The sequence below is a fragment of the Diceros bicornis genome, chromosome 39, assembly GCF_020826845.1.
Source record: "Diceros bicornis minor isolate mBicDic1 chromosome 39, mDicBic1.mat.cur, whole genome shotgun sequence".
NCBI classification, from domain to species: Eukaryota; Metazoa; Chordata; class Mammalia; order Perissodactyla; family Rhinocerotidae; genus Diceros; species Diceros bicornis.
The window spans coordinates 25,319,935-25,333,253 of record NC_080778.1 but is presented as its reverse complement, the minus strand read 5'-3'; the positions used below and the strand labels follow the sequence as shown (position 1 = coordinate 25,333,253).

General features: G+C 38.5%; 1 protein-coding gene across 1 annotated transcript in view; it reads right to left on the bottom strand.

Moving 5' to 3' along the window:
* Nucleotides 1–13,319, bottom strand: part of GRM1 (glutamate metabotropic receptor 1) — a 392,786-nt gene that overhangs the window by 24,105 nt on the left and 355,362 nt on the right.

Sequence of the window (13,319 nt, the reverse complement as noted above, 5' to 3'; positions counted from 1 at the left end):
TCTCCCAAGGGACCGGCCAGGATCTGGTTCTCAGCCACACCTCCCAGGTAGATACAATAGCAGAACTCATTTTGTCTGCCCAAGAAGAATTACCCATCTTATCATCCAGGATTAGACTTATATTAAACAAGTTCATGGAATAAGATTGTTATATACCAGAATTCCAATTTTATTTGCAAAGAGAAATAATATACAGGATTTAGAGTACCAAAATGTATATAAATAGTCTTATAAATAGGGGAAGACGATAACCAATCATTGCCTATTCACAGAGAATCAGAAGAAATGATGTAGAGTTGCAAGGTTCAATACATAAACATTTGATGGCATTAAGCTAAAATAGTTGGTTTCATCCTTTTAGTCCTGGGGATCATCTTGTCATTAGGACTTAAATTTTCAAAGAGCACATGAGTCGCCAGCCCCTTCACCCATCTCCACATCAGTGAGCTCTATGGCCATTTCCAGTATTTGTTTCAGTAACTGCTCTTCTCTGCTTTTGTGTCTGATCAGTCTCCCCCTCCTATAGAGCAAGCATGTATTAGATGTGTTAATACATTTAATTTCGTTACTGTTCAAATATTGTAGGCTTTGGAGCCAAACAACCTTGAGATGATTCCATATCTCTGCTGACTCTAAGTGGATCTTAAAATTGAATTTTGTGAGCAATCTTACTATTACTTTTATTTTTACCTCTTAAGTACTTCTCTATATTCACTCTTTTCAACCCCAACTGTCAAAGCCCTAGGTCAGACCACTATAATCTCCCACCTGGACCCTGCAACAGCCTCCTCCCAGAGCCCTCGGCTTCCCATCTTGCTCTACTATGAATCCTCCACACTGAGTGGAGTGCCGGTTCTAAAAACACGCATTTCACCAATCACAGTGCACCCGTCCTTTCTGACTTTAGTGGCTTCTTACTCAGAAGATGAGATCCAAGCTCTTGAGGCCTCTAACTTAGCCCTGTATAAGCTGGTTTTAGCTGACCCTTCCAGTCTCTTCTCATCACACTTCCCTTCTTTCTCACCTCCAGGCATCCTGGAATGGCTTCATTTCCTTCAGCCATCAGCATTTCTCCTGCTCAGAGCCTTTACACACTGATTGCTTGGCTGCTCTACCCCAGCAGCCACCTTCCTTTCCTAGCTAAGCCCTTTCCTCCTTCAGAAGTCTTGGCTTAAATAACACTTCTTCCTGGGAACGTTTCCAGTCTCCACGCACTGGGACTGGTTAGATTCTCCAAGTAACACTCCTGTAACACCTTGTATTTATCCTTAAAAACACTCACTACACTTGTAATTACTTGTTCAATGTTGGTCTTCTGGCTAGATTTCAATTTCCACAAAGGCAGAGGCCTGATCTGTTTCGTTCACCACTGTATTTCCAGCACTTGCCCCAATTCCTGGCACCCAATAGGGGCTTGAAAGTCATTTCTTCATCAGTGCTTCTCTTCCCCAACTTAAAAGATGTGCATCAGGCCTTGAAACCATTCTAACTATAGCAGAAAAAGAGATTTTATACAAGGATTAGCCCTGGAATAACTTTTGGCTTTAAACATTCAGAGCTAAACAAATATTTCTTGTTAGAAATTACGGTCAGCCCTACTGAAATCTTTTTTTTTTTTTTTTTTCATTTTCCTAATATGCTATGGTCTCTCTTGCCTCCACATCTTCTCACACAGTGGTCCTCTGCCTAGAATACTCTGTGTCTGCACCTTCCCCCACTTTTGGTCCAGCTCCTAGCTAATGGGATCCATTGTTTACAGCTCTTCTTAGACCTTCCCTAACTCCGAGATCCGTACTGGAGACCCCTTCTATATGCCTCCTGAAAATGCTTTACTTCCTGTCATAGGATTTTCCCCTGCCACATGGTCATTGTCAGGTGCCTTGCTGGTGTCCCCCACTCCACTCAAACTTCCGAGGTCACAGACCATGCAATATTTCTTCAGCAGTAAATTGTCCACAGTTTGTAAAATAGTAAGCCTTTCATATTTTTTAAATCAAAAGACTGAATTATGGGGGCTGGCCTGGTGGTGCGCACGCTCTGCTGCGGCAGCCTGGGGTTCACAGGTTTGGATCCCAGGCGCTCACCGATGCACTGCTTGTCAAGCCACGCTGTGGTGGTGTCCCATATAAAGTAGAGGAAGATGGGCATGGATGTTAGCCCAGGGCCAATCTTCTTCAGCAAAAAGAGGAGGATTGGCAACAGATGTTAGCCCAGGGCCAGTCTTCCTCAGCAAAAAAAAAGAGGAGGATTGGCATTGGATGTTAGCTCAGGGCTGATCTTCCTCCCAGAAGAAAAAAAAAAAAGAAGACTGAATTATGAAAGCTTACTAAAATCACTTGAAATACTATCGCTTGCAATAAGACACTGTCAGGGCCAGTGGCTAAAGTCACAGAGCTGGCTGGTGACAGATCTACAGCCAACCCTTCTGCTCCCTCACCCCTACCCCCTGCCCCATGGTCATAATTTCTTTTATTCTACTTTGATGATGCAAGTCTTCATTCTTTTTGTTGTTGTGGTTAACACTTTTCCTCCTCCCCATCCTATACCCATCTAAGCCAAATAACATAAGCAGTGCAAAGTTTGATCAAGTGGACAATGATATTAATTCCCAGAGTGTTTGAGAGCATTTACACGGAGCAAGAAAATAGTATATATTTTTGTTAAACATTTTGTAATTGGAAAACCAAGAAAAAGAAAGTATTTCTTATTGCTATTGATTTATTTTAAGCAGTTGTTTTTCAATACGTTTAAGCAGCATCACTAGGGACTTGGCCTAATTTTGTTAGTAGCAGACTCCTCATTTATCTTGAAGATAATCTACACAGAGGGTATTGTTAAGTTGCCTTCAAGTGTGGGCGGTTTCCCTTACCTCTTTGAAATGAAATCATATTATAGACATATTTTGGGGTTAACTTGATTAAATATTTGCTGATTTTCTATTTTATTAACCAATCTTAATAATAAATAATGTTTTATTGTTGGCCTATAATTTATGATGTATTTTAATTCATTCAGAAGACAGTGCCTAATGATCTATTTTCCTTTAAAAACCAAAACAAAACCTTTTCCCTTTCTCTTTGCTCATCTTGAGGCAACTGAGAAGCACTTTACAGCCAGGAATCTCTATAACAGTAGCAAAGACAAGTTCCAGGTTTTAAATTTGTTTAGTTGTATGCCTCTTACCTTCATAACAAATTCTATATCAAAGCTATATCATTTTCTTTCCCCTCCATTGACATATCTACTGGAATTTGTTATAGTCACTCTCATTTTTGTGTAGATAGGTAATTAATTATTTGGCTGGCTGGCTAGCCACTTGTAGGTTTGTAATTTCTTTTTGTGAACCTTTCTAAATAAAAAATGCTGGTACTTAGAAGTGACTTATTCAGATGCCAAGGAAGAAGGGACGGGAGTTGAAACGGAGATGGGATTACTTGGGTATAGACACACGTAAGGCTCTGCTCACGTCACAATTATACCCGCTTCTCTGCGAACTGCCTCCCTGATCATACCCAGGGGTGACAGGAGTGATGGGCCTCTGGAAGACAGTTTTATATTTTTGCTCCGCTCTGTCCATCACCGCCTTGACTTGGGATGGACACCGGGGCGAGGCTGGGTCAATCAGTTTCTCTCTGTGTTATGTAGAACCACGTGGGTAGAGGGAATTGAAGCAGTCTCTTTGGGCAGCTGGACCTATAACAACAACAACAACAACTCAGCAGCACTGGGACGGTTGTCTTTGGATGGACCATGAGGGCCCAAGAAATGGAGAGAGCAGATCTAGGAGAAGAGGGAGGCATGCAGGGAGACAGGAGATGACACAGAGGCCTGGAGTCTTTCTTCTCAGGAGCCCAGTCCCCCATGTGGCCCAGAACCATTCCAAACCTTGTTACCATGAGACACCTGAAATTTTTCCTTATATTCTTTCTATTAAATACCCCACGCCCTTTTGCTTAGGCCAGCTTAAGTTGGCTTCTATAACTTGCAGCCAAAGAGTTCTAATTAATAACGCTATACATTCTGTCCTTATGATTTGAAGCTTCCAAATCCACTGGTACTTTTTTCTCATTTTCTTCATTCTGCAAGCTGTTAATATTTTTGCTCTTGAACTAGCTTTGCAAACAACTTGCTCACGTGGCCTGCTTCCCTTTTGAGTAGGTAACACTGGACGCTGAGGCTAACAGATGGAATGCAAATGACCTCATCTTTCTTTAGCTGTGGCCAAGCATGGACAGGTTGCCAAGCCATGTCCTTCCTCACACACATGTCACACAGAGCAACACTTGCATGCTTTCACCTTCAGCAGATACACAGCTCCTCCATTCTACATAGCTTGGATATTATGAGCTGATAATAATGATGATGCATATACCCAGTTTTCAGAAGTCTCTTTACATGAAGGTGTAATGCAGAGTTTTATATTAGCATATGAACTTTCATACACCCTCCCCTATTTTTATAATTTTAATGTCACTAGCTAACAGTTATTGAGATTTTACTATGTGCTAGGCACTGCACTATACTCTTTGTATAAATTTTCCCATTTATTTATATGAAGGGAAAATAAATTCACTTAGGCTAGCTTAAGTTGGTGTCTATAACTTGCAGCCAACAAATTCTAATTAATGAACCTATAGACTCTGTGTTCATGATCTGAGAACATTCATGGTCAGGTTTAGTCTGCAGGCCTCCAGTGTGTCCTCTGGTAGTTTCTTGCATTTAACAGGTGACCAGGAAAAAAACTATCTGTTACATAGAGTGGGATCTTGCAAAAAAAAAACACACCTACACTCAATAAAGTTCTCACTCTAAATTTACCCATCCACCTGAATAACCACATTATACCATCTCCTATCATTTCACTCACCTGATTTTATTGTAACGGCATGTTATAACAATAAACTATGAACTTACTGAGGGCAGACTCCAAGCCTTATACATTTTACTGGGCATATGAATGAATATGTACATTATTGAGGTAAACAGATGTAAACAGCAGAGTGATAAAAATAAATGATTTTATCCAGAAAACAATGACTTTAATCCCATTTCTTTCTTTTATAAAAATGGCCTCGACAGTACACTCTTTGACATCTGTCTTAGCAGTATCTTTTCGAATACCATGTCTACTCAGGCAAAGGAAACAAAAGAAAAAATAAACAGATGGGACTACATCAGACTAAAAAGCTTCTGCAAGGCAAAGGAAACCATCAACAAAATGAAAAGACAACTCACCAACTGGGAGAAAATATTTGCAAATCATATATCCGACAAGGGGTTAATTTCTAAAATATATAAAGAACTCATACAACTTAACAACAAAAAAATGAACAACCCAATCAAAAATTGGGCAGAGGATATGAACATTTTTCCAAAGAAGATATACAGATGGTCAACAGATACATGAAAAGATGTTCAACATCACTAATTACTAGGGAAATGCAAATCAAAACTACAGTGAGATATCACCTCACTTCCATCAGAAAGGTCATAATTAATAAGACAAGAGGGGCTAGCCCCGTGGCTCAGCGGTTAAGTGCACACGCTCCGCTACTGGCGGTCCGGGTTCGGATCCTGGGCGGGCACCGACGCACCGCTTCTCCGGCCATGCTGAGGCTGTGTCCCACATACAGCAACTAGAAGGATGTGCAACTATGACATGCCGCTATCTACTGGGGCTTTTTATATATATACACACACACACACACACACACTGGAATACTACTCAGCTATAAAAAAGACAAAATTATGCCATTTGTGAATACCTGGATAGACTTTGAGGGTATTATGTTAAGTGAAATAAGTCAGACAGAGAAAGACACATACCATATAATTTCACTCATATGTGGAAGATAAACAAACACATAGATAAGGAGAACAGATTAGTGGTTACCAAAGAAGGGGGAGGGAGGAGGGTGAAAAGGGTAAAGGAGCACATAGGTATGGTGATGGATAAAAACTAGACTATTAGTGGTGAACATGATGCAGTCTATACAGAAACTGGAATATAGTTATGTACACCTGAAATTACACAATGTTATAAGCCAATATGACCTCAATAAAATTTAAAAAAAGGCATTGAACTTTTCAAGCCTTAGTTTTCTTTATATGCACAATGTTGTAATATGTACCTCCTTGGGCCATGATGGATATTTATACAGAATATTTCTGAATTCAGTTTAGAAACTATGTATTATTAACATAGGATAAAATATTAAGTTTGAGGACTGGCCTGGTGGAGTAGTGGTTAAGTTTGCATGCTCTGCTTTGGTGGCCCAGGGTTCATAGATTGGGATCCCGGGCATGGACCTACACACTGCTTATCAAGCCATGCTGTATAAAGTAGAGGAAAATGCACACATATATTAGCCCGGGGCCAATCTTCCTCAGCAAAAAGAGGAGGATTGGCAACAGGTGTTAGCTTCGGGCTAATCTTCATCACCAAAAAAAAAAAAAATTAAGTTTGAGAACTTGAACATGCGTCAGTCATGCAAATTTACTTGAATTTGAAAGAAATACAAAAGATGACATATCCAGAAGGGACTATGTTCTGTTTGAAGCTGTAGCGTAATCTGTGCCCCATGGTTTCAGTATGGAACTTGAAAATGTAAAGTATGAGTGATAAAATTATCTATTTCTGTGTTATTTGCATAATGAGTGTACTATTTACAAGAGGAAGAAACCAGGAAACAACGGTGACTGCAAATTTGCTGCATCTGATGGGGAACAAGTTGTCTCCATCCCTTCTTGACATAATGTCATTCACCCTTTCCCTGCACTTAAGCCCGTATCCTCTCTGGGTGATCTCTCACAGCAGTGACTCCTCCACATACAACTTACTTACTTATCTGTTTTCATTGTCAACTATGGCTAATGTGGTTTTAGGCGATCAAGTGTTACATCTTTCATGGAGTGAAGGCATTTTGGCTTGGTTTTTCAGGGAGGCTAAGGCTTTACCCCAAACAAATATCCTCATGGTGGCAGGCTCAGGCAGTATGACTGGCTGTCAGGGAGAGATCCAGGGATTTCTAGCCCCTTCTAGCAGGTACCCGCTTCATCCCCAACCAAGTCTGGCTCTGGATACACAATATCCTTCTTTCTTCTACAAACGACCTCCACTTATGAGCTGCAAATTCTCCAGCTCCACCAATAACTCTAGGAAAGCACACCTTACTTTCCAGACTTTCCTTCATTTGTCCCTTCTCAAATCTTACAATCAATGTGTGTTAAGTCCAGAGATCTGATAAAATCAGAAGTAAGGGTTGTATTTTCATATTTTAATTAAAATTCCTATAAGTGCCCAGCCTGATTTGTTCATCCTTTTTAATGTCAAGCAACACACATGTAGCTAAGTGAGAATAAGCATCAACCAAAACCAACAGGTTCTTCAGAGGTGGTGCTCCATTGCCATAATTGTCTATGTCAGATGGCTCTATTGTAATGCACAGTTCAGGGTCAGCCTACTCAGCATAAACCATAGGATATCTCTTTCATATTTCAACTTTTCTTTCTCTGTTGCCTCCTTTTTCAGATATTACAAGCAAGCTTAAATTTCTGCAATTATATAACGCCTCCTTCTTACTCGGTCCTTAAATACTGTCTAAACATTTTTATTCCTTTAATGCCAAACTCCTCAACTTATTGTAATAGAAATTCTACCCACATCACACCACTGAAACCACTCAAGGATAACCGTAGAGTCTCCAGCCTTGGGTATCCCAAGGGTCCCAAGTTGTATCTTCTTGAAACAGTCTATAATGGACTGAATGTTTGTGTCCCCCTCAAAATCAGATGTTGAAGTGCTAACCCCCAGTGTGATGGTATTAGGAGGCGGAGTCTTTGGGAGGTAATTAAGGTTAGATGAGGTCATGAGAGTGGGGCCCTCATATGGGATTAGTGCTCTTATAAGAAGAGACACCAGACAGCTCTCTCTCCCTCCTCTTCTCTCTCTCTCTCTCTTCCCCCATGTTTGCACAGAGAAGAGATGATGTGAGCACACAGCTAGAAGGCAGCTCTCTGCAACCCAAGGGTGAGATCTCTCCAGAAATCAACCATGCTGACACCGTGATCTTTTACTTCCAGCCTTCAGAACTGTGAGAAAATAAATGTTGTTTAAGCCACCCCATCTGTGGGATTTTACTATGGCAACTCGAGCTGACTAGGATATAGTCTCCTCTTTGGTTTCCACGATACTCAATCCTCCTGTTTCCTCATTCTTTCTGATTACCCTTTGTTTATTGCCTTCAGATTTTCCTGATTTATCTTATCTCTTAAGTCCAAGTGTTCTCTAATGTTCTTCCTCCTACTTTCTTCTTTTCTTATGTCATAATCACTCTTTGGGCCTCCAAACATTCTGACAATTGAGCCCTCAAATCTAGAGCTCTGGCTCAGACCTTTCTCTTGAGCTCCTCACTTAAATTTCTGGATATCTTATGGATGCTTCTGTTTGGATGCCTTTACAGCATTTTCAATTGATAAGTCTGAAACCCAACTCTTCAACATCTCCCCAGTCCTACTCCTGTATTCTCTATCTGTTTTTATGGTAGATGTAGTTTTACAGTCACCCAGGCTCAAATCATGAGAGTTGTATTCTATTTTTTATTCCTTCCTTCTCTTCTCAAACCAATTTTCCAGTTCTAATGAATCAAGCTCAGAAAACTTCTTCATATGCATGCCTTAGGTTTGACTTTCATTCCACTGCTCTAGTTTAAGGTTTTTATTTTTAACCCATCATTTGGACTATTGTAGCACTCTATTAACTAGTCTTACTATAGACAGTCTCTTCCCATAAAGCTTACACATGATCATAAAACTTCACAAAAATCTTTATGGTTTATATAAAAAGTTTCCAAATTTCTTCTTAGAACACTGACCATTATCTATAATCTGTCCTTTTTCTGCATTTACAAATTTACCCACCACTACACCTCTCCAGGGACTTCATTCACACCAGATTCCATGTTGTGACCCGAAAGTACATTAATATTTCTGAATCTTCACTTACATTATTTCTGTATGTGAAATGGTCTCATAATAGCATAATTTCTGCTGTTTAAAACATCCTTTAAGGTCAAGTTTAAATGACACTTTCATTAAGAAATGTTTTCCCATTCTTCCACAGATACTTTTCCGTTAGCTGGACTTAATCTCTTTCTTCCCTGGACACTCAAAATGTTATGTTGATCCTTTATTATGTCATCTAACCCAGTATATAGTTATAGTCTTGAGTGTCTCAGTTACTATATTGCAATATTGGTGCAGTCAGTGTCTGCCTCTTATATCTTTTTTATACTGAATATTATCTAACACCATATCAAGTACCTAAGCGTCTTTAAGCTTACTATTGAAACAATGATTGATTGAATAAATGAATGAATGAAAGGCAGATCCTCCATAAATGTTATCCATTAGTAAAATTCTATGACAAGTACTTCAATAAAGTCTTCTGATATTTACTGTAAAATCAAGTGAAGAATTACAATAACTTTTAAGACCATTTATTGTATGATTAAGGGAAAAATAAATTCAAGATGACAGATTTTCTCATTTACAAGCTAGAATAGTGAATGAGTTCCATCTATGAAAGAGAACATGTTATCTCTATTTGATTGTGATGTCTATTGGCTTGCTATCATATTTCCTTTCATAATCAAAGGAGGAAAGAAAAATTAAAATGCTTACACAGGGCATAATCACTAATGATGCAGGCTTAACTTGTGTATAAAAAGTGTTTCTAGCAGACCAGGAAGAAAATTTCCATTGGGCATCATTCAATTTAATGCTTCACTTAGTTTTGCTCTCAATAAAAACACATATTCAAATGCTTAAGAAACAATCACAGGAATATACTAATATTCTATTAACTTTAGAAACTTGTGTTTTAAAACTACTTCCTTGCATCAATCTAATGCCTTTTTTTGTGATTTTAATTATTTTTAGTTTTGTATGCAGTTATGTTTTAGTTTTGTATGCAAAAGGTCATAGGATCATATTGCTACATTTCAGCTCCATGTGCCATCAAATTGTTTAGAACTCATTGAGGTTATTTATCAAGAAAATAACCAGTAATGTTAGTTTGACATTTAATCATTGATATAACTATTCTTTTAAAGAAGCATGTAATTTACATAATATTTTAATTTTTCAGTTGCATAATATTAACTCATTTTGCTTTAAAAGGAAGTGATAATTAACTTGGATCTAAATTATTCACTTAATTATGAATGTCTACGGATTTCTATGTTTTTCTATTGCCGAGAAGGAGAATTTTACCAAAATCTTTGTATTAGGCTAAGCCTGGATATTTTCCCATTCAAACACATTAAATTAACAGTTAAAGAAATTAAAGATGTCAAAGGCAGTTGTACGATTCTGTTGATTTTCCAGGGTAGGATTGTGCTTAACAGGACATAAGTAACCCAAATAATCCAAACTCCTAATTTATTGATTAAACTCCTCCTAAACTACATTTCAGGAAATATAAAGCAAGTGCGCAAACCCTTGGTTGTGTCAGATATTTGGCTTGTGAGTAAAATAACAAAATGAAGTAAACTTTGCAAAAACAGACACATGTATCTCATGTATCTCAGAAACAGACTGCTATGAGAATGTAGTCGGACTTGCAACGCCTCAGAATAATATTCAAACAGAGCAGTTGGAGGCTCTTCATTACAGCATCTGTTCCGTGTTTATAGCTTCATATGCAGACTGCTGAACACCCTCAGTGCACCATAAAAGCAGGAATTACACATCCAGAATGGTAATAAACTCATTGGGTGATGTGTTCTCCAGAGTTTCCAGCCCCCTGTTTCAGTTGGCAAAACTCTGCTAGATTTTTGTTGCTATAGAAAATATTAGATTGTTTGTGGTCTTTGTGACTTTGGAGACAAACCAGGAAAACAGAAATCAGCAATAAAAAAGGTAAAAACATAGGCACTGAGATTATCGTTATATTTTAAAATTACAGTCTCCTAGAGAGTTAGAAGACAAACTGCAGCAGAATGAATGAGAAAAATGAGTAAATATATGGTTGTTTTCCACAGAAGTTCAGCCTCCAATACCCTCTGTAGGTCAGCTCAGCTGTTTGGTACACCTTGGAGAAGATACTGAGTATATTAAGAAAGCTGCATGTTATAATTATTAATTAGAAGTATATTGATTACCATAAAAATATGATGGTGCTTGATAAATTACTGCTAATAGATAAGCAATTTACTGGTAAAACCAGCACTTCCTAGACAACCTTAGAACAAGCTGGTTTTTCTCTTAAAAGCAAGATCCCAAATGAAATTAATTTCTAAATTCATAATAGTGAAGAGAATATTCTCAGCTTATAAGGAAAGCAGTTCCAGCCATGAGAAGGTGATCAGAATGTACAGCAGTGCCTGGCTGCTGGAGAAGTGTTGTTACAGTAACATCAGCTTATTCTAGCAGCAAGAACTGTATACTATTCATTAGTCACTGCTCTCTTGGACAGGTGCCCATGTCTGTCTGTACGTAGAATCACTGGGAGAGCTTTCAAAAATGCATATTCCGGGGTACCAACACAAGATATCTTGATGACATAGATTCTCTCTTTTCATTAAATGGTTAGGAGAACAGCTTTCAGAATTGACTCATGACCAAAAATCATATGAAAGTTTCTGAAGAAACATAATAAAAGGAGAAAAGTTAGAAACATGGAGATGGATAATGGTGGATGATGGAATGGAACTTTCATAAGCCATATGGGATGTGATAAGGGAAATCTCCTAATCTCTGCAAACATTCCAGTTTAAAGAGTGTTTTCCCCTTCTTTTCATTTTGTTCCCTCTTAATGAAAATTGCTATGATACCATTCTACATCTGGACTCTGTAACTATGTTTTTTTTTTTTTTTTAATTCTCATTTCAAGGCACTGTTGTTTTGCTTTTATGCTTGCTGATAATTCTCTGCCAGGAGGCTGCTACTAAGGGGATGTTGGCTAGCATGAAAAACCATGGCAAGGAAAAAAATGACAAAGCAACTTTGACGATCAGCACCTTATGAAGAACTTGAAATTGATACAGCTTTAAAAAGTAGGCATCAATTACCAGCTTCATCCTCAACATTGAAACAATTTAGGGATGTCTTTATCTGAAATAATAATAACTCTATGGATTTAAAAAACACATTTTCCCATAGATGCCTTCATCTGTTCCTCAAACCAATTAAATGATTTCTGTGAAAGATGCCTACAATGCTGTTTGGCAAGTAAAAATACAAAAGTCGGAAGTTTAAGGCACATAGAATTTTTGACATATGTTAGACGAGAAATTTCATGCCAGTTAAGACCTAGGCAAAGCAAGGCTAATTAAGTGGAATAACACTTATGAATCACACAAATTCATAGTGGCTTAGTTTCCTTGCCTACAAAATGGGGGAGGATAACACCCATCCCCGTTACCTTGCTGACTCGTTCAGGCGGGTGGAATAGTTATAAAACAATGTATATTTTTAATTATGACGACTAAAACTCTTCACTCAAAGGATTGTTTCAAAAAGTAAAATTAATACTGCTAATGAAGAAAATTGCTTACGTTTTGGATAACAGAATTACCTTTAGAACTCCAAGCATCCACACCATCTTTAAAATTGTAAATGTGACATGAAATCTGTTTTCCTGGGCCTCGGCAAGAGGCGACACATGCAAATTTTAACATATGCTTCTTTGCAAAACAGAGTCAGGGAGAAGAGAGGAGAGTGCTTATTACACAAACGACTCGGAAGAATTTCCAGAATAGAAATAATCTGGACTGTGACGTTTACTGACTCGCGCGTTTGGGGCTCATCAGTTTTATCTGGTTCCTTACGTCGTTGGGTGCTTTATGACTAGGAAACCATTCTCATCGTGGCCTTGCAGTAGAGAGAGCTCAATTCCCATGTAGCAGTGTGGAACCTCTTCCTTGCAACATACACTCAAGTTTAATAAATAAGAGTGTCAGGGCAAGACAATTGCTTACGGGAACTTATTTCAGGACATACTGGTGCTTAGTGGCAGTCAAAATTTGAAGTAGTCAAGTTTCCCCAGGTGCTCAATTTTCTTCCCCTCCACCCCAGGTTAGTAATGATGTGGCTCCAGAGTGATAAAAATAATTCAGAAACTACCTTCAACCATGGTCTAAACAAGAAATTAGAACTAGCGTTTGCATCTCTGACCCAGACCCCAGAGACGTGTTGATGCTCCTTTGAGGGAGGGCTCACGTGAAAGGAAAAATTATTGGCAGAATAGAAGCTACAGCTTCTAGGTAAGAATAAGAATATGCCCCGCTGGTTGTTGCTTCATGCTCCTTGCTCTTTCA